Below are 27662 nucleotides of genomic sequence, written 5' to 3' on the forward strand. Positions count from 1 at the left end.
AACATGCATGCATAGATCTCCATGTTCTTGCTCATGAGAGAGAAATGTCCACAACTGGTAGGGAGCTTCCTTTTACAACAATAGATGCACTTTCATTGATAGGGGTCATTTCTGCATTGGCTGGGCTCAGAAATGCATCATTTAACACAATGCACATAGTAATAACGTAAGAACATAAGAGGAGCCTGTTGGATCAGGCCACTGACCCATTTAGTCCAGCATGCTGTTCTCCTAGTGGCTAGCCAGATGCCTGTGAGAAGCCTGTAAGCAGGATTTGAGTACAAGAATACTCTCCCCTCCTGCAGTTTTCAGCAACTGGTATGCAGAAGCATACGACCTCTGACTGTAGAGGGAGAGCATTAGTGTTAGGCTACCTAAATCCCACTGAAAATAAAATCAATGTGATGTGTAAGTGCACAGTTAATTCCTATTGAAATCAATGAGACATCAGTGCTTAAATGTGCCTAGCTTTCCCTACATCCCACTCATCTTCTGTCATTTATTTTACAGTACCTCTAGAAGGCACACCATTAATAATCTTATTTTACAGAGGGAAATCGAAGTGAATGGAATAGAGACCACTCAGTGAATTCATGGCTGATTTCATTCCAGATTTGGAGGATACAGATTCCACACTCTATGAACCAACTGTGAAGGCAAAACATACTAAAAAAGTAGTAAAAGCAGTTTGAACACAACTTCATGGCAGTGAGTATACGTTCAAGCCATTTCAATCAAACAGATTGTATATTAATTATTATTATTATTATTATTATTATTATTATTATTATTATTTATTATTTATTATTATTATTATTATTATCATCATCATTATTATTATTAAGGACCTTGTCAGAGCCCTCACACCCCCTTCCCAAGCCCAGAGCCTTGCTTACCCAGCACAAGGCAGCACAAGGGCTGGTGTGTGTGTGTGTGTGTGTGTGTGTGTGTGAAATGTTGCCGAGGTCTGCCCCAAAAGGCCTCAGGCTGTATGTTAGATCACTCTGGATTAGATTATTATAAATTTTAGAACACCTCAACTATTTTCTTGTATATTTGCTGGACTTGGGTGCTTAAAGCTGAATGTACCCCTGAAGGCGGTCACAATTTGATATATGAGACATCCTATGCATTATATTTTGAGGATGCCTCCCATCTTCTTATGGGACACGGGTGGTGCTGTGGTCTAAACCACTGAGCCTAGGGCTTGCCTATTGGAAGGTCAGTGGTTCAAATCCCCACTGCTCGGTCCCAGCTCTTGCTAACCTGGCAGTTCGAAAGCACACCAAAGTGCAAGTAGGTACCGCTCTGGCAGGAAGGTAAACGGCGTTTCCGTGTGCTGCTTCTGGTTTCGCCAGAAGTGGCTTAGTCATGCTGGCCACATGACCCGGAAAAACTGTCTGGGGGACAAAAGTCGGCTCCCTCAGCCAGTAAAGCGGGATGAGCGCCGCAACCCCAGAGTCGTTCGCGACTGAACTTAACTGTCAGGGGTCCTTTACCTTTTACCCATCTTCTTGAGTTAGAATTCCACCCCTGACTCTTCAAAATTGATAATTGGGTGGGGCATAAGGTCTCAGCCAAAGCCAGTGAGATACTGCTAATCTTTAAAGAACAAGGTTCTAACCCTCCCCCTCTTCCTTTCTTCTTCATGTGTTTTATATTGTGAAACAGTAGGAAATAAGGCATACTCTGCAGTTAGGGAAGGAAGAAAGGTAAGCCAGTTGTAGAAACCGTTACAGCTTCTATGAGTAAATGAAGGAAGTATGTTTTAGATTCTAATATAAGCAGAGGGGGATTAAAATCATGTGATAATTAAGAAGATAATATGAACTGGCATTCACACAGTGACAACAATTCATGGGGAATTAGCAACAACACCTTTTCTAGAAGTTCAATTTCTGTGGATTCTAATTTGAACTCCCTTGCCCTGCATCTCCAGGATAAACGGGCAGATTGGAACATAATTATCTTTTGGATTTCACATTTCACATAATGCTTCTATATAATTCTAGGGGGGAAATGTACCAGACTATATTACATTATGTACATTATAATAAAATGCACATTTAAAACATATTTTTGCTTCAAGGTCACAACTGCATAATTAAGATAAAAAACTGGTTTCAATAGACATCTGAACATTTCCTTCAAAGGCTGCTTTGATCAACCCTTCCCTCAAGATAGTGTCCATGTCTTCCATTACACTATGTCAGCCCCACAGTTGGAGGGTTTAGTCAGTCAGTAAGAGCAAGGATCAAGAGAACAAGTGCTAAACTAATCCCACCAAGCATCCTTTCCATGTCCTCTGGTTGCACATATGCAAAAGTATATAGAGCATGTCAGGTATGTTTTGCATTATCTCTTTTTCTATGGAGTTTGAACACCTGCAAGTCCACAGCAAACTAATCCTAGTGCACTGCCAAAGACTTTACTATCTCACTAGAATACTGCCTAGGAGCAGAAGACACCAAGGAGTGATATTGTAAATCAGCCAAGCATAGCTGTCAACATTTCCCTTTTTTAAAGGGAAATTCCCTTATTCCAAATAGGATTCCTCACAAGAAGAGGGAAAAGTTGACAGCTATGGCCAAGTCATCTTCCAGTGTCAGAAACTAATCAGGCCTCAGCAGGACTACCAGTCCCATCACAAATATCTTTCAGAACAACAGCAATAATTATTATTATTTTGATCCTTCAGCCTCTGTGGAACTAACATCCAAATAGGTTCTGCACTCTACAAAGTTCCAGGGCCTCCATAAGTCCAAATTCCACTAAGTAATACATGTTCATGGCAAAGGAACCAACCCAAGTCCTCACAACTCATTCAGATATGTAACCATTTCAATTTAGTGCAGAGAAAGTATGGGTGAATAGCGACGGGGAAGCAAAATATTTCTACCACTCCTGTCATAATTGTTTTCACAGCAATCCCTGGGGGAAATCAGTGGGGTGCTATTTGATGCTGATTTTTTAAAAAAAAAGTTTTGCTAAATTCATCCCCTGTTGCCTCATCCACAGTTTTGAAGACCACAGGGGGAAAACTGACGAAGTTTTAATTACAGCTGAGAAACAGCAGTCAAAAAAACAGGCTTATTTTTATTTTGATCTTCACATGCTGCTTTCCCATCTTAAAGAAAGAAGATCCACATCAATTCTAACACAAAATAATTTATAAGGCAATATTAAAGTTTCAGATAAGGCAGCAATAGTGAGAATTATAAACAACAGCAAACAATAAAGCAACAGAAGTTCAAACCAGGAGGCTAAATGTTCCCTTCTGGTTGCTTTTTTCCGAAGTGTTTGTGCTTTTTATTTTTATTTTTTAATGTTTCCAAGGCATTTGGGAAAAGAGTAGAGCACACTTCCTGAATCTCAATCATTGCTTCCAAAGCAGATTTTCATAACGAAAGGGCGGGGGCGGGGGGAATGGTTGCATTTGGGCAACTTCAGAGACTGCAACAGAAAATATGGAAGAATACAGTCATATTTTCTGTTGCAGTCTCTGAAGTTGCCCAAATGCAACCATTCTCCCCCCCTCCTTTTCATTATGAAAATCTGAAAGCTACTGATATTTGGGATAAAAACAAAACCGAACAAAACCAAGCAGAGGTATTGGATGATCTTGCATAATTTATTCAGAACTGCATTTTAAAATGTGCTCTTAAAATTATATGCATGGCCCAGTCTTCAAACTACTAATCTTGGAAAGAATCCCATTAAACATGAGTATTACAGAGTTTTGCAAAATTGCTTTAGGGGCATGGTCTCTAAACTAAAAGTCAAACTAAGAAGCACTATAAAATAAAATTATAGTGTAATAAAAATATAATTATAGAGACACCCCTTCAGAAGAACACAGCACTATAATACATGCATAACTGTGTGAAGATACAACTTAGATTCACTACAGTCTTACTGCCTCAAGCCACAATAATCAAAAATGCCTTAAGGGAAAATTTACAGGCTACTTACAGTATAAATGGGTGAGCAATTGCTTAGTCTTTTAAGTCTTTAATCTGATTTAAATATTTTCCACACAATTTCAAGATGTTTGCAGCAATGTCAGATAAGCAACTAACAGATAATTTTGCTTTGCAAATAAAGTGAAAATTGAGTTTTATCCTCTGTGCAACAAGATTCAAGAAGGGCAGCAAAAATGGGTATGATTAGATGGCAAAGATGGAAACAGAAGCAAAAGTAGGTGAAGCAATGGATGGTACACTTACATTTGAACAATAGGCCACATTCCTAACCATGCCAAAGACCCAGATTCCTTTCTGCATCTATCCATGTATATCTCTTCAGTAATAAAGGTGAAAGAGGAGAGCACAAAATATGGTCTGAAGCTCAACATAAAAAAAACTAAGCTCATGGCCACTGGTCCCATCACCTCCTGGCAAATAGAAGGGGAAGAAATGGAGGCAGTGAGAGATTTTACTTTCTTGGGTTCCATGATCACTGCAGATGGTGACAGCAGCCTTGAAATTAAAAGACGCCTGCTTCTTGGGAGAAAAGCAATGACAAACCTAGACAGCATCTTAAAAAACAGAGATCACCTTGCCGACAAAGGTCTGTATAGTTAAAGCTATGGTTTTCCCAATAGTGAGGTATGGAAGTGAGAGCTGGACTATAAAGAAGGCTGATTGCCGAAGCATTGATGCTTTTGAATTTTGGTGCTGGAGGAGACTCTTGAGAGTCCCATGGACTGCAAGAAGATCAAACCTATCCATTCTTAAGGAAATCAGCCCTGAGTGCTCACTGGAAGGACAGATCCTGAAGCTGAGGCCACCTCATGAGAAGAGAAGACTCCCTGGAAAAGACCCTGATGTTGGGAAAGATTGAGGGCACAAGGAGAAGGGGACAACAGAGGATGAGATGGTTGGACAGTGTTCTCGAAGCTACTAACATGAGTTTGACCAAGCTGTGGGAGGCAGTGGAACACAGGAGTGCCTGGCGTGCTCTGGTCCATGGGGTCACGAAGAGTCAGACACAACTAAATGACTAAACAACAATGCAAGCAAGAGAAAATATCACAATTCAACAACAAATTCTAGACAGGCCCTCCAGCTGTTTTGAGACTACAATTCCCATCACCCATGACCACTGGTTCTGCTAGCTAGGGATCATGGGAGTTGTAGGCCAAAAACATCTGGAGGGCTGAGGTTGAGGAAGCCAGATTTAGACTCTGGCAATAAGCTCTAAAATACCAGGCAAAGTCGTGGATATAGCCTAAGCTAGGGTCTATAACTGACCAAACTGTGGGAAGCAGTGGAAGACAGGAGTGCCTGGCGTGCTCTGGTCCATGGGGTCACGAAGAGTCGGACACGACTAAACGACTAAACAACAACAAAGGGTCTATAAAGCCTAAGCTAGTGTCCAACTTCTACCCAGCAGATGAACGGTGAGGCAGAAAAGGTGATAAAAAATAACCTTTGAAGTTCTAGGGGTCCAATGACCCCTAACGGAAGTTGCTTGCGATTCAGACTTACTTGAGGTTGCAGAAAGATATTGTTGTTGATATATGGCATCATTCAATTAAACAATGCCAACGTGATAGGTAATTATGATTTGGATATCCTTTAACAGAAGGCAAGTTTTTCAATTTTACCAAAGCTAGATGGGATATTAGTAAAGCATTATGATGCTTGAAAAAGTGTGTGAAATATTATGCAGCTTATTCAAAGTATTCAAAAGCTAGCTTGCCAAGAACTATTTTGTACACATAATGAAGTATAAATGTGTTCAGTTTAATTTACAGCACTTTCAAAAGTTCATGTTTACGATGTGTTCTAAAAAAAACTATGGGTTCAAAAAAGAGAGAAGTATACTGCAATTATTATTCAGTCTTCAGTCTTTCCAGCTACCCCAATAATGCATATGTTGGTAGTTACCGTATTTTTCGCTCTATAAGACCATAAGACGCACCAGACCATAAGACGCACCCAGTTTTTGGAAGAGGAAAACAAGAAAAAAAATATTCTGAATCCCAGAAGCTGCGCAGTGATCCTGCTGGCTGTCCTGGCTTATGGGATAGCCGCATGCAGCCTCTCTCAGGCAGCGGGATGAAGGCTCCCCCTGCCCGGGAGAGGCTGCGCATGGCTAAGGCTCCCCCAAGAGCTGCACTCACTTTAAAGAGCTTGTGGAGTGTGTGCGAGGTTCTTGGGGGCTTTTCCCCACGGAGGGAGAAGGGCAGTCCATGCGGCTCTTTAAAGGGAGCACTGAGCAGAGCCTCCTGCCTGGATTCACTCCATAAGACGCACACACATTTCCGCTTACTTTTTAGGAGGGGAAAAGTGCGTCTTATAGAGCGAAAAATATGGTAAATCTTATACTGCAGTAGTGCCAACAAACCCACTCTATTGATCCACCACAATATCTTCAGTTGCTTGCAAAGAGTCCCACAGCATCAGAAGGGTCCTAGTTTAAGTATTTAACACTGCAAGTACAGCTGTACTCTGCCCTGGTGATTCTGAATGTTTAAAAGAGACAGTTGTAAGCCAATTAAACTGTAATTGTGGTTTATACAAATCTGCATCTTAATCATTTGTAAAAATGTGCCCTTTCGGACTACTTTGTCATTAGTCACTAACTTGTTCTGTCAGTGTAAAAAAAGGGGGGGGGGATAATAATAAAAGGTTACAGATGCATAAATCAAATTGATGACCCATCAACATTTAATAGCTCAATTTGCTCATTGTCAAATCTTCAGGTTTCAAATTGGTTTAGATTCATTAAAGTATATGATTTTTGGGGGGAGGAGGGGGGTGCAATCCGAAGGCTAGCCAAAGATTTTTAATACAACCAAAAATAACACACCCCTGCCTTAATAGTGTAAAATTATTGTTTAAAAAATATTACTGCAGCTGATTAATTGAAAGTTATATTAAAGCAAGCTTTCTATTATTAATTGCTCAATTTGGCAGTAAGATCTTCTTATACATTCATATCTTCTACAAAAGTACGGTACTTCATACAACAAATTTACTCAAAGCAAACATTTCCATTCCCCACATTCTGACAGAGACAAACCTTTCAAAGCCCGGCTTTCATAACACAATTGTTCTTCTTGCCTTCAGGTGCTAGTTTTGGTAGCATCACCTGTTTTACTCTTGAGTTGAGCATTTTTCTATTCTATTAGCACACCTGGATCTTTCCATTTTGTATCTGTGTTCTCACTTTAGTACATTTCTCTGATTTATTTTCACTTCCCTTAAACTGTTGTTCTCATATACCTTTCTGCTGCCTATTATTTTATTTTTTTGCGCTCTGATCCCCTTGTTTCTCATCTTTTGGTGAGGTATCTCATAGCTGTTACTCTGTGGGTAGGGGGAATCCAGTTTTGACTGAGATGATGAGTCCAGACGAGGCATCTTTATATGCCTAGTGAGTGAAGACCAAGGGCTGAAGTCTTCAACCAAGTCTGCCACAAAGAACCACCCCACCCCCTGCTTGCCTGCCAGAAAATGCATCTTGCCTGTGATAAGTGTGTTTGAATACAAGCCTCCCAGCAATCCTCACAGCCAGAGGAGGATGGAGTGTCTCCCAAGGGCCACATGGGTCTGGGAGTTTGCCCAGGCTTGGATCATGGTCACACTCATCATGCTAGGCCACAATCACCCCTTGCTATTATACGAAGGTAAGCGGTCCTTGTCAGCACAATGGAGAGAGCCATAATTTTTGTCAATTCCCCCTACAGTCTCCTGTGCATTTCCCAAATCTGTAGTGCCTTTCAGAACAACTTGGGAGGGTGGACTCCACCGGGAATTGGCAAAAATCATCTCCATGCTCTTCTGCTAATGAAAGCCTCCATTCTTGGATCAAAGAGTCTTTCATCAGCATGTGGAACACTATTGGATACAACAACCAAATGAGATTAAAGCAGTTTGTAAGGGGAAGGGTGGACAGAGGGAGAGAGAGAGAGAGAGAGAGAGAGAGAGAGAGAGAGAACACATCCATGGATTGATCTGGTATCTACCTTCCTCTAACACCTTCAATTTATCCAGTCTATATATTATGTTCTCTTTCAGCTGCATAATTTTCTTACATAATTCTAAGGTGACAGCGAACAATAAGAAATAATAATAATATTTTTTTATTTATACCCCACCCTCCCCGGCCAGGACCGGGCTCAGGGCGGCTAACACCAAATATAAATTACAATAAAATGTAATAGAGAAAACAACAACAAACAAACAAACAATTAAAATAAGGCTTAAAATACAGCTTAAACAGCAGCTTAAAATGCAGCCTCATTTTAGTAGTAGCCCATAAATCAAGACCACAAAGGGAAGAAGCATCAGATATTCACCAGAGCCAGCTATCCATGCTGGTCCTACATGGGCCTGCACAAAAGCCAAGGGAAAATTTATATACCAAATCCCATATAAGGGGTCAGAGTGAGTGTAACTTGCAGTGTTTCTCAACCTTGGGTCCCCAGATGTTGTTGGACTAGAACTCCCATCATCCCTTCACTCTGGCCTTCCTAGCTAGGGGTGATTGGAGTTGTAGTTCAACAACATCTGGGGACCCAAGGTTGAGAAAGGCTAAGCCAAAGGCCAGGCAGAACAGCTCCGTCTTGCAGGCCCTGCGGAAAGATGTCAAATCCCAACAGATCCCAACAGATCGTTCCACCAAGTCGGGGCTAGTGCTGAAAAGGCTTTGGCCCTAGCTGAAACCAATCTAACAAATCAAAGGACATACAGTAGAAGAACAAACATTCTTCATATAGGTATCCTCTCTTTAGAATAAAATATATTTATATTTCAGCTCTCAAGATGTCATAAAATCATAATAATAGTTTAAATGCCATCTTGTCTTTGCCCTAGTGGCTGAAAAGGAAGATGGCAAATTAAATATAGATTTAATCAGGCCCCAAATTATTGATGAATAGGAGAAGAAAACTGAATTGTCCCAAATTGCAGCAGTCTGGTGCCGTAAGTATATGAAAACCTGTGCATCATAAAAATGCAGCAAGGCAGAAAGATAAACCCAATTTTGAATGCAAATCCAATATGACAGTGTTGATCAGCTGTTACATGTTAACATTACTGATAAGTGGCCAAGCTTTGATGACAACCAATCAATTATTTGTTGTTTAATCAACTGTTGCAGTTGATCATGTACTTAAAGTGGATGCCTATCTGCTTTAGATCAGTTGTCTGGGTCTATTGACTATCCGCTAGAAAGTCAACCAACAGACTTGCAGATCTAAACATGTTAGATATACGAGAAATGATGGATGTACGTGCATTGCTGCTTTTTTCTCTTAAAATATATAGAATATATGACCTATATAATCTCAGAGCCATGACTCACATAACATTGCTATATTTAAAGCCCCTTTCTGTAGTGTGCCCCAAAATATGTATAGCGCCCCCCCCCCCCGCATCCTAGGTTCATTATGAGAAGCTCACATGATAGTGACTAGCACAGGGACTCAGGCTGATTGGTTGCTTATAAACCTAGAAGAAGATACTTCCATTATAAATGTAAAAGTAAAGGGACCCCTGACCATTAGGTCCAGTCATGGCCGACTCTGGGGTTGCGGCACGCATCTCGCTTTATTGGCCGAGGGAGCCTGCGTACAGCTTCCAGGTCATGTGGCCAGCATGACTAAACCGCTTCTGGCAAACCAGAGCAGTGCACGGAAACGGCGTTTACCTTCCTGCCGGAGCGGTACCTATTTATCTACTTGCAATTTGACGTGCTTTCGAACTGCTAGGTTGGCAGGAGCAGGGACCGAGCAATGGGAGCTCACCCCATTATGGGGATTTGAACCGCCGACCTTCTGATCAGCAAGTCCTAGGCTCTGTGGTTTAACCCACAGTGCCACCCACGTCTCTACTTCCATTACTTCCATTATATGTTTAAGCAAAAAGACACACCTGAAAGAAGCTTAGTTTTTACTGAGGTGGTGACATATAACAGGAATGTACAAGCTCAGATTACAGGTGAGGACTCAACACTGAAGGCTTTGCCATGTAAAAATTCCCCTACACATTGGAAACCTGCATTTCAGACAGAAGGCTATGCTAGAACTCTTCTCCCTAGCACATTGTGATTTGCGAAGAGGTTGTTGTTGTTTAAACATTTTGATCAAATGTTATGAAGCTTGTGAGTCCCCACTTCCAGAGGCATGGCCTGGACACAGTTCTACCACATATGTAGATCTGAAGGAATAAGAAACAAAAGACAGAACCTCAAAGGTTTTCTGGAGAGGGAGGCAAAAGGACAAGGAACGTATGGCTTATTCAAAGGCTGCTGTCATATGTAAACAGTAAAAAGAAAGGGTGATTTAATTGTAATTCATATAGGTTTAGTTAGGCTTTCCATGCAGCTTTTGAATTTTGATGTTCTAAGGAGATTTTATCACTAATCCAGAATACAAAAAGAAGATGCAGAATAAAGAAATTTAGAGAATGGACGGGGGGGGGGAGCCTTATAATTTATTTTTCACATGCTTTTTGTGATAAATATTTTACATTGTATTCTTGGCAAGATAAAAGTAAATTAGAGTTAACTTAAATAATATATGATGATGAAGTGCACTTTTATATTTAAGAAATTTGCCTAGTACATTTCAGCACTTTGCTTTAAAGAAGAATGCCACCAATTCTAAAACTGCTTGTGGGTTCAATTTAGGAATTGAGGTGGAAGAAGCAGTACTGTAAAACAGTAATAGAGTGTCTGAAGTAATGGACCTCCTGACCATAGCAATACTTTTGCACTGTGATTGGCTGAGTGGTGTGGAGAGCTGACTGGACAGAGAAGGGAAGAATGCCGGAAATTGCTCCCAGAGCCTCTCTACATTCATATGCATTATGGAAGGATGTGTGGGACAGGAAATAGTGTGGCTTTGATATTTTGGAGATTATTATTTTTTAATTGCTGGGCATTTCGTTTTATAGGGCTAAGCCCTGGGTTATTCCATGTTATGGCTTACAGTAACTGTTATAATAAATATTAAAATAACCTGAACACCAGAAAAGACACAAAACAGTAACATCAAAAGCAGTATAGGTGAAGGAAGATAAAACTCTTGGGTACCCCAAAATTAATATCCATAATTAAAAACTAAGAGTGCCTGACTACATGAGGTTTTCAAAATGCTTGGGTGAACAGAAAAATCTTTATCTGGTGCCAAAATGACAGCAGACAAAGTGTGCTGGGAAGGCTGTTCCATAACTGGGATGCCACTACCAAAAATGCCCTCTCCCTGCCTGGTCCTACAGCAATATTCCAGAAACACCTTCTGAAAATGGCAATCATAGTAGAAGCAGAACCACCATCAATGTCTCCCACACTGAACATTTTGTCCAGAGGGATGCAATGGTTGATGCTGCTGAGGGATCCAGAATAATCGAGCCAGTGAGACATCAAGAAGAATCAACAGGATCACACTCTCCCTGTCTTTTTTCTGCCCCTACATTTTACTAAGTACAAAAAGTTTCCACAATTTCTGAATTAAAGTGACTACAGTCCAATGGATGCTCGAAATTAAACCATTAAAAATTTAGACCCATTTACATTCAAGATCCATTGTACTCCTGTACGAAGAGAAGAATGGAGCCTAATGGGCTCTGTGGAGAAATCATTTCCCCATCAGTTTTTACTCATTTAATTTCAAACAAAATTACATAGCAAAATGAAAACACCAGAAGACTAAATAGCACATTGAAAGTACACTGACTGGATTTACAGTTAACTTATAGATTTTTATACTTTTGTAATTGTAATTGGATCAAATGATTAAATTAGCAAAATATGTTAAGTAATTACATTCTGAAAATATACATCCAGTATAATGGCATTGCTTTTAAAAGTATAAAATCATACTGAGCTTTTCTATGTGGAGAAATCATATAGTTTTTGTTTTTTAATATTGGGGTAGATGCATATTTTTGGTACAGAGTAGGAGAGTACAGAGTGAATTTTGAGTGGCGCCCTTGTTGTGTCCTTAAGGGTGCCAGAAGTAATGTAGTAGTGCCCAGGGCCACAATATATAATGGGGAATGTAGTTCCCATGATCCCAAAGTCTCTAGCAGAGCCAAAGAAAAAGAAGAGAAGGAGCTGTAGTTCATAAGTAAATCGGGTCCTCCCTTAAAGAAGGCACGTATTCCGGTGAGACCTGGAAACCGACACCCTGTGTTGTGGGTGGGTACGACTGGTCAGCCACAACACCTGATTGGTAGGTCCCTTGTAGCTGAGTACAATCTGGCCAATGGGACGCAGTCCAAACTGTTCAAGGGACCTATTTATACCCATGCACATGACCGAGAGCTTCCTCTTTCGGCTCGTGCATTTGGAACACCCACCCACCTCTTCCTACTTTTAGGGTTTTGTGTTTGACCTTGCTATGCCATCGTGTGTCGTCTGTCATTGGGACAGGGGCATGGCAGTAATTTTCCCCACTTGGCTGATTGACTGTTGCCATTTGGGTTTCGCCTGCAGCGTAGCAAATTGTCACAACTTGTAAGGTTGTGAATAGGCTTTGGTTCAGGAGATAGGGATGGGAAAAAGATTTTTTTCCATTTTATATAGAAAAAAATGGTACAATGCATCTTCTATGTTTCCCCTGCTTTTTCCTAAAAACACATATTTTATTGCTATTTTTTTAACCATGATCTGAACATTAAAACATTTTAGTCATAAAACACTCATGAGCTAAAAATAACTTGATTTGATTTTACCTAAAGTGGTTCATGCATCACTACATTAAGGCTAAAGAGCTCCATACTCTTGAGGTACCTTCCCAGATGATAATCCTGCATTTTCAAATCTATGTACTTAACCTATGTACATGACCTTGTGGTTCCAGAGTATTATGATAGTTTTAATGTTAATGGTCACTTTCTAAAGTTAAACCATCCACCTGTAAATTCTCCTGCCTGATCATTGTTTATGATTACTTGCATTATTAAAGTTCAGTGCTGGAAAATGTATTCTTGGCAATCACCTTACAACTCGGTTTAAGCAATGGATATTGGCATTTTCTGCACGATTTGCTTTTGCTCTTGTGAATTGCTTTTCTGTCTATGATTCTCCTATAGAAATACAGCCATATGGGAGAACCCAACTAATTAAAAAATACTTGGCAAATTTAGCTTCAAACTAAGGGCTTGGGCTTTCTGTAAGAATTAATGTACCTATTGATCTGCTAAAATAATAAACTGAAAGTAGCAGTCTATTACAGAACACAGCAAGGTAATTGAGATCAAATATTCATTCCTCAGAGGTGAATGTAATGTTGTGTATACCTGTAAATTAATTCTATGGTATTTAAAGAGGGGATGATGTACAAAGACTATTAAACAGGGCTACACCAGATGTTCATTTCTTTTTTCTTTTCTTTTTTTTATGTTGGGGGTTTCAAAGTATTTCCTACAAACACCTGGGGTTTTTGCTCCCAGTGCTTGTTTCTCATCACTGCTGGTATTATCCCATCATATAGCATCATATTATGGATCAGATTTAGCTGCATGACATCATTACTAAGGGCAAAGTAATTAGGAGTGAAAGTAATACTCATGCACTAAAGGGTAATCTCACTAAACTGGAGTAAGATGTCTTACTTGGCATGGGAAAACATGTGACCACAACAATTCCCTCCCAAATTTACAACATACATGAATAAGAAATGCTATAAAACTGCTCAGATTTTCTGAATAAGTTATCTTGGGAGAGATAATGAAGAAGAACCTACAGGGGATGGGGGTAGGCCAAGGTTTTGAAAATGGTATAGGTGCAATATACTCTGAACAAAAGGCTAAATTAATTGTAAATAATGTGGTGACGGAATAATTTAAGATAGAAAAAGGGACATGACAGGGGTGCCCAATCTCCCCACTGCTTTTTATATCGGTCCTGGAGGTTCTGCTGAATATGATTAGAAGGGACCGGTTGGTTAAAGGTATACAGGTCGGAGCCAAACAGTACAAACTGAGAGCATTTGCAGATGACTTAGTATTGACGTTACAGGAGCCAGAATCTAGTACTAAAAGGGTTTTAGAATTAATTCAAGAATTTGGTCAAGTGGCAGGATTTAAACTGAACAAGCTAAAAACTAAGGTTTTAGAGAAAAATTTAACACCGACTGAAAGAGAGAGGTTTCAGAATGAGACAGGCCTGACTGTGGTTAAGAAAGTGAAATACCTTGGGATTAATATGACAGCCAAAAATGGGAACTTATTTAAAGATAATTATGAAAAATGTTGGACGGAAGTGAAAAAAGATTTAGAAATCTGGTCAAATTTGAAGCTTTCACTGTTGGGTCGTATTGCTGTGATAAAAATGAATGTATTGCCTAGAATGTTGTTTTTGTTACAGACATTGCAAATTGTGGACAAGATGGACTGTTTCAAGAAGTGGCAGAGATATATTTCTAGATTTGTCTGGCAGGGCAAGAAGCCCAGAATAAAATTTAAGATATTATCTGATGCAAAGGAAAGAGGTGGATTTGCCCTGCCAGACTTTAAACTTTATTATGAATCAGCAGCTTTTTGCTGGTTGAAAGAATGGCTACTTCTTGAAAATACAGACATTTTGGATTTAGAAGGTTTTAACAACGTATTTGGATGGCATGCATATTTATGGTATGATAAGGTCAAAGCACATAAAGCATTTAAAAATCATATTGTCAGGAAAGCACTGTTTAATGTTTGGATAAGATACAAGGATTTATTGGAAAATAAAACCCCAAGGTGGTTGTCACCGATGGAAGCGAAAGCTCTGAAAAGGCTCAATATGGAGGCCAAATGGCCGAAATATTGGGAAATTTTGGAACAAGAAGGAGACAAATTGAAATTGCAGAGCTTCGAGAAACTAAAAAACAAAGTGAGAGATTGGCTTCATTATTATCAGATAATGGAGGCATATAATTTGGATAAGAAAATTGGCTTCCAGGTGGAAAAATCAAAACTAGAAACAGAACTGTTAGAACCCAAAACTAAGAATTTGTCAAGAATGTATAACTTGCTGTTGAAATGGAATACTCAGGATGAAACGGTGAAATCTGCTATGATTAAATGGGCACAAGATGTTGGACATAATATTATGTTTGCTGACTGGGAACAGTTATGGACCACAGGTATGAAGTTTACGGCATGTAATGCCCTAAGAGAGAATATTATGAAAATGATATACAGGTGGTACATGACCCCAGTCAAGCTTGCAAAAATCTATCATTTGCCCGATAATAAATGCTGGAAATGTAAAGAAACTGAAGGTACATTCTTTCACCTTTGGTGGACGTGCCCAAGGATTAAGGCTTTCTGGGAAATGATATATAATGAACTGAAAAGGGTATTTAAATATACCCTCTTGAAGAAACCAGAGGCCTTTCTTCTGGGCATTGTCGGCCAATTGGTGCCAAAGGAGGACAGAACTTTTTTTATGTATGCTACAACAGCAGCAAGAATACTCACTGCAAAGTATTGGAAGACACAAGATCTACCCACTTTGGAAGAACGGCAGATGAAGGTGATGGACTATATGGAATTGGCAGAAATGACTGGCAGAATCCGAGACCAGGGAGAAGAGTCGGTGGAAGAAGATTGGAAGAAATTTAAAGACTATTTACAGAAATATTGTAAAATTAATGAATGATAGAATGATGTTGGATAGTAATTAAGCGGTTTCTAGCTGTAATGCTCTAAGAGAATATGAAAAAAGGGTTATAAATGGGTTAAAATCTAATGGTAAGGATTTGCTGAACCAATAAATTGAAGTGGAATACAAAAAAGGGAGGTACGAGGAGGTCCGGGAAACAAGCTAAAGGAAAATAAGTAATAGAAAATATGTGTGTTTTTAACTGTTTTTATTTTGTATTTTTTCTCTTTTCTTTTTCATTTTTACTGTAATATTTCAAAAAACCTTAATAAATATCTTACAGGGAAAAAAAAAGTTATCTTGGGAGAGATAAAGTGGACACTTTGGATGTGGCTCAGCCATACCTTTAAACCAAAGCAGGACACACTTCTGTAACTATAAACAGGAATGCTATTCTGCATTTATATAGATGTATTGACATGGGACACGGGTGGCGCTGTGGGTAAAACCTCAGCGCCTGGAGCTTGCCAATCGCATGGTCGGCGGTTCGAATCCCCGCGGCGGGATGAGCTCCCGTCATTCGGTCCCAGCTCCTGCCCACCTAGCAGTTCGAAAGCACCCCTAAGTGCAAGAAGATAAATAGGGACCGCTTTCTAGCGGGAAGGTAAACGGCGTTTCCGTGTGCTGCGCTGGTGCCGGCTCACCAGAGCAGCTTCGTCACGCTGGCCACATGACCCGGAAGTGTCTTCGGACAGCGCTGGCTCCCGGCCTCTTAAGTGAGATGAGCGCACAACCCTAGAGTCGGACACGACTGGCCCGTACAGGCAGGGGTACCTTTACCTGTACTATTGACATGGAATATAATATCACATTGACATTGATTGTGTGTGTGCGTGTATTGCACATGCGTGGCAATGATGGTGCGATGGCACCAGTTTCAAACTATGCATCCAAACCAATAATAAATTCTAAAATTAATAATTATTTTTAATGTTTGTCAGGCAAATGATGATGATGTAACTCTTTAGTTTTATAATGCATTATAATTACTTTTAAGCTTCAAACATGAACATTTTATCACACTATCTCACTATTACATTAGAAAGTTTTTCATTATAACTGCCTTTTGCTTTTAATAAAGAACGGTCTTTAAATGTGTTCTTGCATTTAATATGCAGTTGCTGTGTGTTTTTTAAAAAATGCAAATGGCACCAAATGGAAGCGGGTATTAATTATTTGGACTGCAGAGGCCACGGAGAAGGAATTCAACTTTTCCTGTCCTACAGCAGTCTTCAGAAAAATATTTAATCTGAAGCTGATATTTGCATTGGGGGACCCCCTTATTGATGCCAAGTGATACTATTTGTAAAAGCCTACATGTTAATTAAAAATAACTTTTAACATGTTGTGCAGTTTGGCCATAAGCCGCAGGGTTCTTCAATACAAGGACCCCACTTTATAGCAAGGGTGTGCTGTTTCACCAGTGGATTCACCTCCTATGAAGAAGTAACATGGAAGCGATCTTTTAAAGAGAGTACAAAGCATTATTAATCCTAGCGCACTCTCTACCCTTCTCAATATATCAAGAATATCTGTCAATATATATTTGCTAATGCGGGTAACAAAGTAGCTTCATCTTGAGCCTCCCAAGATAACTGACTCAGCAATACCTAGCAGGTTTTATAGTCTGGTGCTGACATGTGTAGTGACATTAATAGTCACTTTCGTGACACTTCCTGTGATGGCTGATGCCACCACTGCACAATTCAGAAATAAGGGGAACTTTTGGGATCTTTCGCTATCACACCAGTGAAACATAAATTTTTAACTTTCCAGAAGCTGAATTGCTCAGGCAGAAGATCATTAAATGTTGTGAGCTGCTCGATGGCACTGGAAGCTGTAACAGAGGCCCAGGGAACTTTATATTATTTGACAGCATACAAATATCACAAATACAAATACATCTGGAGCATTGACATGGTAATTAGTAAATACTGCGTTTATGTATTCAAGGTGGAGAAGTTCCCAAATATCACTGCTTGAAAAAGGAAGAAACAAATGATCTCTTCATGGAGCTGGAGTAATGGGTGCACATTACACCAGTCTTACAGTGCCTTTATTTTATTATTTATAGTAAATTTGTATACCGCCCTTCACCTGAAGATCACAGGGCAGTTCACAAAAAAAATTACAAAATAAGAACACAAAACAGTACCAACCAGTACCATCAGTACAGATTAGTTCTAAGGTCCATGGGCAGGATCATCCCGAGTGAAGCGCCACTCAGCAAATCCTCCAGCTGGCAATTCCCTTCTCCTTCCCTGTGGCCCCCAGTGCCATCTCATCACACACTGTTCCAGAGAGGGCATCCAGATCAGTGTGGGAGGTGAGGCTGGGAGCTGCCAGAGAATATCAACTCCCCACTACCAGTAGAAAGCACAATGACCAGAAAGCAAAATTGTGACATGTTTTGCTGTGGTAGAATGCTAGATAGACTTCAGATTTTGGAATATATTCCAAAATATATGTGGGAAGAGGCTTAACATCCAGTCTCAGTATAGTGGAAACCCCAGGCATATGAGAGGGACATGGAATCATGCAGCGATGATTCTGGCCACACTTTACCCATCTCCCATGCTATTTATTAAATGGATCTAATTGCATTTCCCAGGTTGATGCTAGACCTCACTTTGTATGCCCAGAAGCCTTGGAGAATAGAAGCAGAGTGCAGCACAGCTCTGTAGACATCCCAGGTTGCACAATGTCCAATTTCATCCTATTTCTAGAATAGGCACAGGTCTAATCAGGAAATGCTTTCAACCCAAATGAAATGCTGCTGGCAGCATATAACATGGTGAAAAGCAAGCATGTCCATTTACTAATGGGAAAAAGGTAAAGTGACCCCTGACCATTAGGTTCAGTCGTGACCGACTCTGGGGTTGTGGCGCTTGCCTCGCTTTATTGGCCGAGGGAGCCGGCGTACAGCTTCCGGGTCATGTGGCCAGCATGACTAAGCCACTTCTGGCGAACCAGAGCAGCGCACGGAAACGCCGTTTACCTTCCCGCCAGAGGGGTACCTATTTATCTACTTGCACTTTGAGGTGCTTTTGAACTGCTAGGTTGGCAGGAGCAGCGACTGAGCAATGGGAGCTCACCCCGTCGTGGGGATTCAAACCGCCGACCTTCTGATCGGCAAGTCCTAGGCTCTGTGGTTTAACCCACAGCGCCACCCACATCCCACTAATGGCAAACATAATACTTAAACCCTTCTTGGCTGCTTAACATATTACAGCTCAGTTTATACCCGCACACTTTACTGATACTGAACTGTAGTACATGTAACATTATGCCATAATACCTTTGTGAATATGCAAGGTACCACAAAAGTTTGTTGTTCTCACTGCAAGAGACTACCACAGCTACTTCTCTTATTAAGGGACTGTATCAATCAATTACCATCACTGTGGTCCTGATACCTTATCTCCTAAACAAATGCAAAGAAGTGTATATTGTCATCTAATTAACAATACTTACAATATTTCAGAAGGATCAGGATTATAACAGCTGGATAAAACGGTAATAAGACTTGATCAGTACCACATGCACGGCTAACAAGAACATTTCATGGCAAATTTATGCTCTGGAACAAGATTGTGAACCTGAAAAGTATATTTCAACCCATTTTTATTGTTCCTAACAAACTTCAGGCCATTTACCCAATATAATAATGCAATACAAAACTTCCATGGCATCATGAGTGCTTATCAAAATGCTTAAATTTAATCAAACACATACATAAGACTGGAAATATGAAAAACCAAGACTGTGCCACCAGCAAAAAGTTGAGAATAGCATTATCATTATGTTCTGATCTTCCTCAGACCCAATGCAATCTCATTTTCTACATCTTGAATTTATGACTAGTTAACTAATTTGAAGGGACGCGGGTGGCGCTGTGGGTAAAACCTCAGCGCCTAGGGCTTGCCGATTGTATGGTCAGCGGTTCGAATCCCCGCGGCGGGGTGAGCTCCCGTCTTTCGGTCCCAGCTCCTGCCCACCTAGCAGTTTGAAAGCACCCCTAAGTGCAAGTAGATAAACAGGTACCGCTTTATAGCGGGAAGGTAAACGGCGTTTCCGTGTGCGGCGCTGGTGCTGGCTCACCAGAGCAGCTTCATCACGCTGGCCACGTGACCCGGAAGTGTCTCCGGACAGCGCTGGCCCCCGGCCTCTTAAGTGAGATGGGCGCACAACCCTAGAGTCGGACACGACTGGCCCGTACAGGCAGGGGTACCTTTACCTTTACCTTAACTAATTTGAAAGTCCCACTATGTCCCAAATGTAGTTCTTTTGTATCCTATTTTAAAGGTACAATGACTTGGTGTACTTGCTTATAACTAAGTCATTATCCATTAGACATCCGTACTTGGCAATGCTTTGCATAGAAATTACTGTAAAAGTGCCTTGACAGTGAATTAATTGATCCTGAAATGTGGAACTAATAATAAAATAATATTACCTTACCGCTGATGTTAAGATGGCTGTAATTAGGATTTTAACAATTACTGTCTTAGATTTCAATATTGTCTTTTTTACAGTTACATTAATTAGAGGAACAGCAATAGAGGGTAAGTAGTACCATATGTTTCTCCCTATATAATAATTTCTTAAATATATTTTGCCTTTGGTGCATTAAGTGGAAGGAACTGAAATGCTTATTTGTTAAAGGCTTTATTAACAAACTTGTTGCAGAATATGACAACTTGGGGAAAACTAGGCATGACTTCTTGCATGAATGCAATAAATATACACATTTCTGTTGTGTAAATCATCCGCAGAGCAATCTGAGCAGTCAGAGGGAGAATTAGTGATACTGAATGTTAAAACTATTGTTAATATATATGGGACATTGAAGAAAGCTTTTAAATTGTTATTTCTCAGACAGAAAAAATCCAGCCAGACAGAAAGAATATTAAAACACATACAGTACAGAAGTAGAACTGATGATCTTCTACTTCCCCACAGATGGTACTATAGGGATAAAGCAACACTGTAGTAAAATAATTGTACAGTCTCAGCCCATATGCTAAACAACAGACTGCATAAAGTTTTAGAGACGAATTAAATGCAGATTGGAACAGAAAAGCACAGGACAAAAGTAGCATTGGACCCAAATTGTTTAAAAGTCAGACCCTCTGTAATTTATAAAATAAAATAAATTTGCAACGTACTTTGCATATTTATTTATTTTTTAGCTTGCCCTCATAATGTTAAAGAAAGCTAATGACTAACACCCCCACCCAAAAAAATTAAAATAAAAAAAAATGTCCTGGTTAACTTGCACTTGGCTCTTCCAAATTCATACTCAACTATCTAGCAAGCAGACTGCAATAATATAAGGAGCAACCTTATACCAACACAGACCAATGATCTATGTAGCCCAGTGCTGTCACAGTCTAAGTGGCAGATGATCTACAAAGTTCCTGTCAGCGGTCTTCTCCTAGCTTCTTATTTGAGAGCTTATTTATAAAGCTAAACTAAAAAACCAATTATATAATGTAATGCAATTTATAATGACATAATGCTACTAATCTAGATTTGTGTGCCAAAATCACATCAGAACACATTGAAAAAGTGTTAATTGTTTAATCTTTTGAACAGATACTGTAGATGAGATTGAAAGTGAGCCATACAGCAAATATTTCTTATATGCAAACAAATGTATGCATTTATGTATTTTATAAATACTCCACATTTCAATGTAACACATTTCTGCAGTGGCTTTAAAAATATTAACATAAGCACATTCTGCTTATTTTTTTTGCAAAATATAACCAGAGCTTAGACAAAGAAACCAGTTTCATTGCTACAATTCAAATATGGGGAAATGTGACAATGCATCTTAACACATGTAGTGTAGCCTTGCCACTGAGAAACCACAATAAATAATCATAAATATGGGATTTGAGGAAGAGTTTCAAGGAAACGTTTGGGATTTCCAGGTATGTTTGAGTTCCAGCATCTCTCATTTTAGATATTAAGCACAAGAACCTCTGTGTACGCTTAATGGAAATTCTGTATCTGAACCAGAAATTGCACAGAAAACATTTTGCATGAATAATTGGTTTTGGTACAAACAGAGGGACCATAGCTCAGTGATTTGCATGAAGAGGGTCCACAGTTCAATCTTTGGCAATTATAGATAAAAGTGTTAGGCATTAGATTATGTGAAAGTCCTCTTCATGAGATACAGGACAGTCACAGACAATACGGGGCTTAGATAGACAAATAGTTAACAACAATCCTAGACTACGTTGTGGAATGTGTATGCAATGTCTTTGCTAAGAGCCATTTCTTATATATTGCTTTTGAAACATAAATATACCAGATATCTCTCAGCAGGAACATTTATTACTAAGTTGATGACATTTTGTCCATGCTCTAGCCACACAGAATGCAACATATTTAATTGTGCTGATTATAGCTACAATCAATCACTTAACAGTCTAGCTAGAGACTACACCAGAATGAGAAGCTTGAATATGTGTGTATGAGAGAGGGAGAAAGAGTCAGAGTGCGACAGAGAGAGAGAAAGAATTACATATGTAGTAGTTGCTATTGCCTGTATCGGCATTAATCAACTACAAACATTCCAACGTTAATCATCAGTGTAATGGAAATGAAGACACTGACATACAACTTTGTGATAGAACAAATTACCATAATAAATGATGAAGTTTCACCTCTGTGTTTCTTTCTGATAACTGCCTTCACATCCACATTGCATATTATCTAGAAAAGGAAGACCAGTATCACATTGCAGCACTGTTTTTTCCTCTTGTCACGGTGCCTTCAATCATCAATCATCCAATTATTTCTAAGCTAATAGTAACATATCCTCATCTATTGTCTAGGGGTAAGACTCAGTTGATACAGACTTCCGGGTTGGCGCCATCGCCGAATGGCGGACTCCCTCCGAGCTCCGGAGGGAGCCTGCTCGGCAGGGGCTGGGTCCTACCGCACCGGCGATGCGGGGACCCTTAAAAACCACGGCCACGAGGGCCGTGGACATGGAGACTCGGCTGGCACCGCTAGCGCCCTCCCGACTCGTGAAGGAGCCTTTTTAAAGGCTACGGATCGGGTGCCGGGGAGAAGCGTGGTGCTTTGAGTCCTCTGCTATCCCTGCCGAGCGCAGCCGCATGCCATCCGGCGGAGAGCGCTGACTTCTTCCATTGAAAATTCGGACTTTTTAACAACAACCCGTGAGTAATTTGGAAACTGGGTTTAAAAGGAGGGGAAAAAAAAGAATTTCTTTTCGAATTGGACACGAGCGGGGGGGATCCAAAAAGGAAGTCAGTCCCCCCCCCTATTGTAAACCTTCCAAGACAAGGATGGGGAAACCAAGGTCCAAAAAGATTTGTATTGCTGGTAAAAACTAAGAATTCCACGATGGGGAATTATAAGAACTGTGCTGGAGGACGAACTGAGGGAGAAGAAACGTAACCCCCCCCCCCCTGGGAACCGGGGTGATTGAAGAGAGAGCCTGGTGAAAAGAGTCGAAGATTTTGACAGCTGTCAAAGTAGCTGTCAAAGTCGGAAAGCAGAGAGGATTTTATTATGAGAACTTTGCTGGCTAAATTTGTTACAATTTGCTACAACTTGTTAAAACTCGGATACAAAATGGCGAAAACATGGATAACAATCGGACTTTTGGACTAGAGAAAACAAAGTTACAACAATCCCCCTAGAGGAGTTTCGGGACATTACAAAGATGGTCGTAAGTGGAAAAATACCATTGGAATTTTACAGGACTGGTTATCTTTTGGGAAAGCTGCAAAACGGAAATAATATTTTGTCTACAGGGTGTTCAGCTAAAGGAGACAATAGAATTTTCTATTGAAGAAAGGAAGGGACTGAACGCAAGTTTTTGTTCCTGAATAACAATAATCCCTGCAGACTTATTAAGCTTCTGAATTAGAACGTTTTAGCAGCGGAACAAGAGGAAACTGGACTACAATTTGGAAAGAACAATGGGGGGAGTTTTATTAAAGATCTGAAGTTAAGTGTTTTAAAAATAATTGTGAAAGGAAAAAAAAAAAAAAAAGTCAGCAAGGAGTTGGGGGAAATAGGCGATTTTTTGGATTGTAAGAATTCCAGGCGGATAACATGGTTTGGTGGCCAGGGGGAAATTAAACCGGGGACAGGGGGGGAGAACTAAAATCCAAAGGCTTGTCAACTTCTTTTTTTGAACTGGCTTTGTTTCATCTATTATATCTTTCATCTCTTATTTCTGATATTTCTATTATGTGGGGTGTCTTTATTATTAAAAAAAAGGGAAATTGTGGAATAAAAATGGGGTGGGCCCTGGGAAAGAAATTTTTTGTTTTTTATTAAGGGTATTGATGAGGAATGTAGAAATTTTAAATTCGAATAATGGTCTAAACAAATTAAGTTTTTAATTAGAACCGAGAGCTTGTGGAGCCAACAACATGAAAAAGGAATATGATAGGGGTGGGGGAAGGGGGGAGTCCCAGAAAGTGGATATATGAAAATAAGGTTCTGAATGTATTTTAATTCTTACTTTCTGTATTTTTGGAAATTTTAATAAATATTATTTAAAAAAAAAAAGAAAAAAAAAGACTCAGTTGATACAGCAATATTTGTTTTGAAAGCTAAAATTGTGCATTGTAACTTAACTGTGCATTGTAAGTAAAAAAAAGTGGCATGCAAGTCAGATTTAAAAGAAGAAGAAGAGGAGTTTGGATTTGATATCCCACTTTATCACTACCCAAAGGAGTCTCAAAGCGGCTAACATTCTCCTTTCCCTTCCTCCCCCACAACAAACACTCTGTGAGGTGAGTGGGGCTGAGACACTTCAGAGAAGTGTGACTAGCCCAAGGTAGAGGAGCGGAGACGCGAACCCAGTTCCCCAGATTACGAGACTACCGCTCTTATCCAGTACACCACATTGGCTCTCCAGTGTGAGAGAAAAAATTGCATGGCACCCTGAAATAGTAAATATTGGTATTCGCGTGTGAAGACCCCCAAAATACGCACACAATAGACACAGAATTTTAGTTTAAGGTTTTTGGCAATAATTTGGCCACAACTTTATTGAATTACAGCATGTGAGTGGTTGCCTAGGCATTGGTTTCTGACTACCTGACCCTGCACTGTGGCAGGACAGGACTGACAACTGGACTCCACCAGAGGTCAGTAAGGGAAACTATACTGGGGGAAGCACAGAGTTGAGTGCAGGCTCCAGTTCACCCCATATGTTCCCAGGGACTCTGGAGTGGCCCTAACCCCCAAAAGGTGATCGGACAAAAGCAAGGCGAGCCCCTGGATTCCTTTAACAGAATTCCCTAGCAGCAGCAATGGAGGGGCAGGCACAGCCAACCACTTCCCCTCCACAAAATATTGAACCAATGCCTAATCGCCAACATTACAAAGTTGTGACGATTTGCTACACGGTAGGCAAAAACCAACTGGCAACAGCCAAATGGCAAAATTCCTACCGAGCCCCTGCTCCAAAACAGATGACCCCCTAGACAGGCATAGCAAGGCCAAAGAACAGCCCTAAATATAGGGTGGGAGGGCGGGTGATCCGATGCACGTGGCAAGAAAGAGAAAGCTCCCAGTGACGTGCAGCAGCTTAAATAGTCCCTCAGTAGCCAATAGACAACCCAACAGGCCAAATTTTTGCCCCAGCAACTGAGGGGCAACCAATGGGGTGTTGTGGCTATCCAAATGGTCCCGCCCCACAACAGGGAGGCAGTTTAGGTGATCTCACCGCAACATGTGCTCTCCATGATGGAGGTCATGATTTCCCAGAAGGTGCTAAAGACTCCACAACTTCTTGTTTGCAAACCATACTTCATTCAAATGCCTACTTACTTCCCTTTAAGGGGCAAATCAGATGCAATGTTAATTGGTGCAAATGTAAGCATATCATGAAATACAAAAAACAAAAACAAAAAAACCAACAACTTGGGAAAGGTGTTGTTGCTTAGGCAGGCAGTTATGGTAAGGAGAAGAAAACAACTTAAACTTCCCCTTCCCATTCCCAAGGCATATCCATGACTGAAATTTACATAACAAAAATGCATATAATAATTGCCTTCACACAATTAATGTCTCATCTAGTTTGACCCTCAGTTAATTCAGTTGGCTTCAACAGTAAGTTAGTAGCAGTAACAGTAACCTAGTAACTTTTCTCAGAAAGCTATTTCTTTCTCAATTAGGGTTTGCATTAGCAATCCTTGCATCTCACAAGTGCAGCCATAGAGATTCTGGTTCTTTTTTCACTGTTTAAGTTCATGAACTTCCAAGTACAGTATTTATTTCACTGCTGTGCTGGTTCACTGACTTTCTCAGTGCTGAAAACCATTTCATGAGCCCATAATGGTTTTCTCACCTGAAAATAGAAATAGAGTACTCTCAGACACTTCACTAGGGAACCAATTTTTAGCTTAGCTGTGTCCTGTTGTATGCAGTAGGCTCATATGGCAAAATGCTACACGCACAGTGGTAGACATTTTAAAGAATCATATTTCTCTGTGTACTTCTGAACACTAGAATACTTAGTTTTATATTTTATAGTTTAGTTAAAAAAAAATCCACTAAAATGCTCAAAATCTTCAGAAGGAAAATAAATTTCTTACAAGTTGGACCTTACGCAGCTCATCTGGAAGTCCTAAAAAGTGAAAGTATATTTGGTTCTGCATTGTAGATTGTAATATAAGCTTATCCAGTTTGGTCCCTCAGCAACTATGGCAAGTGGCCTGTAATGCAGGGGGCAATAGTAAAGAAAAATCTGAAGGGTGGCTTTTGAAAGTTAATATTGTGATTGTCATAATGTTCATTAAAAATATGGAAATATGTTTTCTAAAAGCAAATCAGTAAAATAGATTGCAGAATACACTCCTTAAGAAAGGGACCATATTGCATGGTCAATACAAAGGATTGCAAATTTTAAATCACAGTTAATTTTTCTTTACATGGAGTAGTTGAAAGGCAGAAATCTTGAAGTAGCAACATTTACTACCTAGTGCACATGTGTATCAAATAATGTTATCATTCGTACAACAATAACACCGCTTTATTACGGTTGTAGACCAGCGTAAGGAGGGAGGGATATCATTCATACAGTTATCAATAGTTTTCTATTGATTTCAATTTTGACCCTCTTATTAGGAGTTTGTTTGCTTTCTGATAGCATCACTTTACAGGACTAATATACAGTCTTGCTTGGCATAACCACTTAGGATTGAAATAAGGTTATACGGTGACATTCTGCAAGTAGCACAGTAAAGACAAGACATTAAACCTCTTTGCAGTGTGAAATACTGCAAGGCTGGTAGATGTCTTTGCACCTTTAAAAGTGTGTTCCAATGAACCTCAGCTAAAAGGCATAAATATTTTTTATTCTACTATTTCTCAGCAAAACTCTTTGGTCATAATTATACTAGGCCTCTCTATTAAGAATATTGCACAAGGTATGTTCTCTATTGCAGTATTTCTTTCTCTGAATAGAGCTATATTGCAATAAAGGTATACTCATTATTGCTTAATGAAATTCAGCACTAAAATTCTTTGCCTCCTCACCTTCTTGTAGGAGGCAAAGGCTAGAATGTTCATTAACAGCCAACAAATATATTTGATATAAACTTAGGCAATTTCTTAACATTAAACTGTCAGAAGACTCAGATTTATTTGCAGAATGCTTAAAGCTTCATTTTTATTTTTATTTTTGGTCTGGGCCATGCTTGTGTTCAGGTAAATGGATCTATTACTGGTATGAAGGATTCTATGCTGATTTCATAGAACCATAGAATTGTACGGTTGGAAGGGGGTCATCTGGTCCAGCCCCCTGCAACACAGGTAACTTTTGCCCTACATGGGGCTCAGACCCATCCCATGACCTTGAGATTAAGAATCTCATGCTCTACCATCTGAGCTATTCCAAGACTCCAACTCCCTTTATCCCTAGGCAGCATGGTCAAGAGCTAGCAGTGATGAGAATTATAGCCCTACAGCATCTAGAAGAAGAAAACATTGGCTAGTCCTGGGACATGAGGGATGCAGTAGACAGAGAAGAGTGGTGAGAATTGGGTGCT

General features: G+C 39.9%; 1 protein-coding gene across 1 annotated transcript in view; it reads right to left on the reverse strand.

Moving 5' to 3' along the window:
* The window catches only part of CLSTN2 (calsyntenin 2), a 331857-nt gene that overhangs the window by 141915 nt on the left and 162280 nt on the right, over positions 1-27662 (reverse strand). The gene's annotated exons all lie outside the window — the stretch shown is intronic.

This window comes from Podarcis pityusensis (genome assembly GCF_964106645.2).
Source record: "Podarcis pityusensis genome assembly, chromosome: 5".
In the NCBI taxonomy this organism is placed as follows: domain Eukaryota; kingdom Metazoa; phylum Chordata; class Lepidosauria; order Squamata; family Lacertidae; genus Podarcis; species Podarcis pityusensis.